This window comes from Colobus angolensis, unplaced genomic scaffold (assembly GCF_000951035.1).
Source record: "Colobus angolensis palliatus isolate OR3802 unplaced genomic scaffold, Cang.pa_1.0 Scaffold20, whole genome shotgun sequence".
In the NCBI taxonomy this organism is placed as follows: Eukaryota; Metazoa; Chordata; class Mammalia; order Primates; family Cercopithecidae; genus Colobus; species Colobus angolensis.
Window position 1 is genome coordinate 235587 of NW_012115155.1, and position 6192 is coordinate 241778.

General features: G+C 41.7%; 1 protein-coding gene across 2 annotated transcripts in view; it reads left to right on the forward strand.

The window, feature by feature from the left end:
* The first annotated feature begins 1706 nt into the window (after positions 1 to 1706).
* The window catches only part of INSIG2 (insulin induced gene 2), a 22108-nt gene continuing 17622 nt past the window's right edge, over positions 1707 to 6192 (forward strand). The window contains exon 1 of one of the 2 annotated variants that reach the window (XM_011941606.1): positions 1707 to 1822. The gene's annotated coding sequence lies outside the window, so the exon portion shown is untranslated. The remainder of the gene's footprint in view (positions 1823 to 6192) is intronic. The other variant, XM_011941607.1, reaches the window with a different exon arrangement.

Here is a 6192-nt window from a genome sequence, read left to right on the forward strand (position 1 = left end):
CTAGGCTAAAATTTTCCATAAGGATTTTCTTGAACGCAATTTCTAAGTGTCTGAAAAAAGCTCGGTTGGAGTAGGCATGAACTGTACATACAGGACTTGTATTGCTTTAAGGAAATACATGATGTGAGAACATTTTCAAATTATTCTCTCTTAGTTCTGAGTGCTTTCTCTTTTCTTTTAAAAATCATCGTCCATTCTGCATAATTGGCCCAGATCTTTCTTACTGGTAGTGTAAAAACTTACAGGAGTGAAATTTGGGAGCTACAGAAAACATTAGAGAAAACACTAAGAGATATAGGAAATATTAGAGAACCATCATGCAAATACTTGCCTAGAAACATTTTGTTGGAAATTCAGATTCTTTTTCAATTTTCAGAAATAAATGTAGATAAAAAGATCAGAAAAACGAAAATCCATTTTATCGTTTATCAGTTCAAAGTAAATGAAAGGAGTTCACCATCTGACAGTCCTTTGGAAAACTATTATGCAATTACTCTCGGCCCAGATTTCATCTAGAACATTCAAATCCATTGTAATCTTACCACATCCATAACACGTTTTGGGTTAAGCCACCTCCAAATGGAATAGCTCAATAACTAATATACTCAAGAGAGTTTTTTTTCTCTCTTTTTAAAAAGAGTTGCTTAAAAAAACAAAATCGGGGGCAGCTCAAGCCTGTAATCCCAGCATTTTGGGAGGACGAGGTGGGCAAATCACGAGGTCAGGAGTTTGAGACCAGCCTGGCCAATATGCTGAAACCCCACCTCTACTAAAAATACAAAAAGTAAGCAGGCGTGGAGGCACGTACCTGTAGTCCCAGCTACTGGGGAGGCTAAGGCAGAAAAATCACTTGAACCCGGGAGGCAGAGGTTGCAGTGAGCCGAGATCATGCCAGGTCACTCCAGTCTGGGTGACGGAGCGAGATTCTGTCTTAAATAAATAAATAAAAATTCAGAATAGGGAAGCAACTCCTCCTTATGACGAGTACCTTTCGGCACTTATATGGGCTTGCTTTTGCACTGATGGCACCACTTTCATTCAAAAAAAGAAGTTCGCTTGCACAATCTCCAAAGACCCGTTTGGGTTGGTTTCATGTTCTAAAAGTATGGTTTTAGATTAAATGAAAAATAATACTTCTGACACATAAGCGGTTATAAGGTTTTTAAATTTTCTCTATGTTGGTGTAAACTCATAAAGTCCTTCCTATGAAAACTGTCCCCCAAATCACGTTACTTGGTCGTCCTCGAGGAACGATTTTGAATGAAAAGCACACAGAGTGCTGTAGCATGGAGACGAGAGACAAATAACTATGCTCTTCTCCCAAAATAAGTTATGACTTACTAGGGGAGGAAAAGGAGCAGTATAAAGCCCGGTCCTTTGCGGGAAGTACTCGGAGGCCTGCCCCGGAGCGCGCTCCTTTCGGCTACGAGATGAGGGGCACGCAGACGGCCGCGCCTCTCGGTGAGTGTGCGTGTATCAGTGCATGATTCCTTTACTCCGCCCACAGGGTCTGGGCATCCGTCATTACCCAGGCTGCCTGGTCAGCAAACAACAGCTGATCCGACAGCCGCCAGTCACCTCGACGGTCCACGGTCCACGCCCACCGCTAGCCTCCAGTCTCCCGCAGACCGGAAGCCCTTTTGCCCCGGCTCGCAGGTCCACCCTTTATTGACAGCAGAAACCGGAAGCTCTTTTGCCCCGATCGCCTGCGCGCGGCCTCGTTGGCCGCACAGGCGCAGTGGAGCTCGGGCGGAGTTGTGAGAGTGGAGGAAGAGGCGGTGGAGGGTACGGGGGCTGGTCCCAGAAGATGGCGGAGGCGGGGGTGAGTAGGGGGTCTCCCGGCGAAGCGCGGGTAACGTGGTGCTGAGGAGAGCGGCCTGAAGAGGAGGGTGGCCCTCGGGAAGAAGAACTACTTGTGTTGTTGCAGCCTGGGAACCCTGGTGGCAGGTGCGGGGAGCCAGGACCACTGATGGGCCTGCAGGGCAAGAGGCTCCGCTTACCTGAGAGGGGTCCGCAAGGTCCAGAAGGGGACTGCGGGATCGGGGAGCGGTCATAGGAGGCGTCCAGGCTCCTCGGACAGTGGATGAGTGTCTGAGCGGGAAGGAGTCTGGAGGACGGCGGGAAGGGCGAGCCAGAGGATGAGGTGGAGGTCAGCGAGCTGTCAAGCGTAGGGCTGCCAGGACTTGGGGGCTTGTAACTTGGGAGAGAAGACTCAGGCTTGGGCCGGGGTTGGATCCAAAGAAGACAGGTTATCGTAGTAAGTTGATAATCCACTCAAAAGATAGGGCATTGGGTTGAGGAGTAGGACTCTGGCATTTTGGACTGGAATTGGTTACCCATGGAATAGGTGTTTCGGTAAAGCCAAAGAATTCTTGCCAGGGCCTGGAAGTGGATTTGATGATGGTTACTGGATTTTACGGTTGTTTAGTGGGGATTGGCAATATGGAGAAGGAAAGCAGTGTGGATTATGGGAGTGGGCGCAGGCAATGGTGCTAACACCGTGTCCAGTTAACGTTGGAAAAAGTTGTTAAAAGTATGATATTAGCTAGATACTCTAGGAAAATATACCATGAAGAACTTGCTGTTTTGTGGGATTGATGAAGAACTGCTTTAAAGACGAATGGTTAGGCTTGGCAGCTGGGCCGCTGAAACTGTTTGGTATCAGTATTGCGGTGAAGCTGAGGACTGCAGGGGAATGCGTGCTCCAGTCCTGGTGCAGAAAAAATAAAAGCAGCCAAACAGTAGCTAGATGGTGTTTTGTAACTTTTGGGTTTGGCCCTGATAGTGAACCACTGAATGAAGGTGGATGAAGGGAATGCTACTAATGGGGGCCCCAAAGAAAACGGAAATTAGACGTGTGCCCTTCCTGTTTTCTCTTGCTCAGGACTGTGCGTTGGCATTGTGTTATGTCACAGTTATCGGTTCATGTCTGCTATCCAGTGACCAGGCTGTGAATCATGTACCTTTGGGAAAGAGGTTGATTCTGTTTAACTGACAGCTGTTGCTTTTGCAGATGGTCACAGGGAAAGGAAAGGATAAAATGCAGTTCAGTAGTTTCAAGACAGTTTTCTTTGTTCAGAAACTTAAAACGATGGAGTAACTTTTTTAGGCACTGAGATGTGACATTTAAAAGCTATAAGGGGATGTGAATGCAGCTAGCTTACCGGTTTCTGTGTTTGGGTTTATAATGTTGAGAGGAAAGAGTTACAGTGTTTCTAAGGCAAATATTTCTTTTCTTCCTAGAAATTTTTAAGGTCTCTAGCCCATGATACATGTAGATGTGTTTTTATTTAGGGAGAATTAAACTGTTTCATTGATTTAAGTATGTTTTTCTTCCTAATGTTAGTGCTTATCCTATTTCAAGAATGCTATTCTAATTAAGAGAGCATATGATGAAAAATACGTGAGGTAGTAATTCAACTTTATTGTTTAGTAGCTTATGTGACCTAAGCACCTGAAGAGACAGGGTTATCTGAGGGAGTAAAAATATTTCTTTTACTGCTAATCGTTGGAAGAAGAATGGTCTTGTCATTTGGTTTGAGGGGGTGTTGCAGTTGTTGCAATGCAACAGGTTAAGGTTACTGAAATATTTTGTATGTGTGTTTGTTTTCAAATGCTTGTTGCCTCTAAGTTGTTTCAGTGGCCAACATGAACTTTGATTTTTATTCACAAAGCTCATAATCACTTATAACTCTTTTTTTAACCTAAAAGTAATAATATCAATCCATTAGTAGGCAGCCATACACCTGGATTAATGTTTTTCCAGTATTGATGATTCATCATTGATCTATGCAAATTATTTGAACTGTTTTTCTTTCTATTTAGTATCGTACTTTCCAGAAATTTTAGGCCAGGGCTCAAAGTAGAATTTTTCAAGTTTAGTGGAAAGTTTTTCTTTGTGAATTGTTGAAAACATTATTTTGGTATTTGGTAGTTTACCAACGTGATTTTAAGAACGGTTTCTTGTGTGGTGCTTACATTGTTTTGTACTGTGTTTGTGAATGGAAGCAATGTGGTGAAGCAGGAAGAACTCTGGACATGGGGTCAGAGTGGGTTGGCCTAGTCCTGGTGCTACCTGGTAACAGTTCTGTGATCTTAGAAAGTTACTTAACCTGTTTAATTTCGTAAAATGGGAACTAACAGCACCTGCCTATTTACCAGGATTGTTTTCGAGAATCTATGGAGATATTGCCCTTTAAATAGTGTCTTTATACCAGAGGCTTCTTCCCTGGTCAGCAAATTATTTGTCAAGTAATCTAAATTTTTCAAATATAGATTTTTAGAAAAATTTTGGAGCCTCAAGTTTATGTAAGACTAATATTTAAAGATATAGAACCACTTTGTTTTAAGAAAATGGTATCAGTACATAATCAGAAAAACAAACTTCAAAATAAACGAAGGGAGCTTACTTTCCCTTGAAAATAACCCACTCCTCTAGTGTGCAACTGATATCATAAACATCCTTTTAAAGGAATTTCATTGTTGCATGGTAGGGAGTGAAATGGTTTTGTGGAAGCCTCTATGCCTTTGATGAGTCTGGTCATTTTCGGGCATTCACTATGCATGTTTGTGGTAATAAGAACTGATGGTACTGTCTTAATCTTGTTACTCCAGTTGACCACTTTGCATGTCATTGGCCTTGCTAGTAGAGTGAGAGAACTGTTAGATTACTGATTCTTTACTTTGTTTGGATCATGGACTTTTTTGAGTACTTGATATAAATTATGGAACTTTCGTCCCAGAAAAAAAAGCATATGTACACAACTATTTTGCTTTGTTTTACATGGGGGTCTCATACCCATTGGAATAGACAATCTCCCGGTTCCCTGCTATTTCTTAAAGCTTTTACTTTTTGTCACCAGTAATTATATACTATTGTATTATGATGTAGTTACGAAATTAGCTTTTTGAATCTCATTCAAATAAACATCAAACAAATGTGTTATTTTTAACGAGAACTTTTGGGGTAAAGTAGGAAACTGAACAAGCACTGCCAGGAAAGGTTAAATAAACAGCTGTGGTAGAAAATGTAAATAAACAAAGTCTCCAGCTGTCTTGAAATAGAATGAAGTATCTAGCAATCAGTGGCTGTCATTGTGGTGACAATTTTGGTTATCACAAATAGGGGAGGGGGCATTTAGTGGGTGGGAGCCAGGGATGCTAAATGTTTTACAATGCTTAGAACAGTCTGACACAGCAAAGAATTGTCCTGCCTAAAATGCCAGTGCCCTTTGACAAATGCTGGTGAGTGTGAGATGGGGGCTAGCATGACTGAAATAGCTTTTTTAAACTGAAGTTATTTTCCTTTTTAAAAATACTGTTACACATAAAATACCCCTTTCCATTAATTCCCTTTTGGAACAATCACAAACAGAAACAAATGATATACTGTCTCAATGTGGGTTACTCAGAAAGTACGCCCATCTTCTAGCCACTGTTAGCAGCACATGAGGGCAGTGTGCTGTGTCTACTAGGATTTGGGGCAGGAAAGAGTCAACTGTTGTTCTCATCCAGAGTGTTAGTTTGCTATTTTTTCTTTTTACTTTAAAACATATTTTTACACCTTGATCTAGTACTTTTAAAGAAAATTTCAAGGTGATTGTGCATTTATTCTCATCGTCTTGGTGCAATTGTATAGTCACTTACTTATTTTGGCTTACTACCTTAGAGTATGTTACAGTTGAGATGATATTTCAACATCTAACTATCTTTTCAGTAACCAAACACCTTTATATAGAACCATGTGCCGAAAAAGAAGTCTGAGCAGTTGAGATGGAATGGAATTCAAGGTATAGAGGCAAGAGGATGAGTGTCGGAGTTAGTTAGACCTGAAGTGAAATTTCAGTTTTGGTACTGCGTGTCACATGACCATAAGCAAATTGCTGAATCTCTTTGACTTGGTAGCCTCATCTGTAAAATGAGGATGATAATTCCTACCTTTGTGATTGTTTTGAAGAGTAGAGTTACTATATGTCTGGCATGGAGTAGGCCCTCCATAAATGGGTGCCCTATAAAGAATGATGATGATGATGATGATGATGATGATGATGATGAAGGAGAGTTCTGTAGCTACTGAACCTTGCCAGAAGCAACCAGATGATGATGATGATGGAGAGTTCTGTAGCTACTGAACCTTGCCGAAAGCAACCAGGTGATGATGATGATGATGAAGGAGAGTTCTGTAGCTACTGA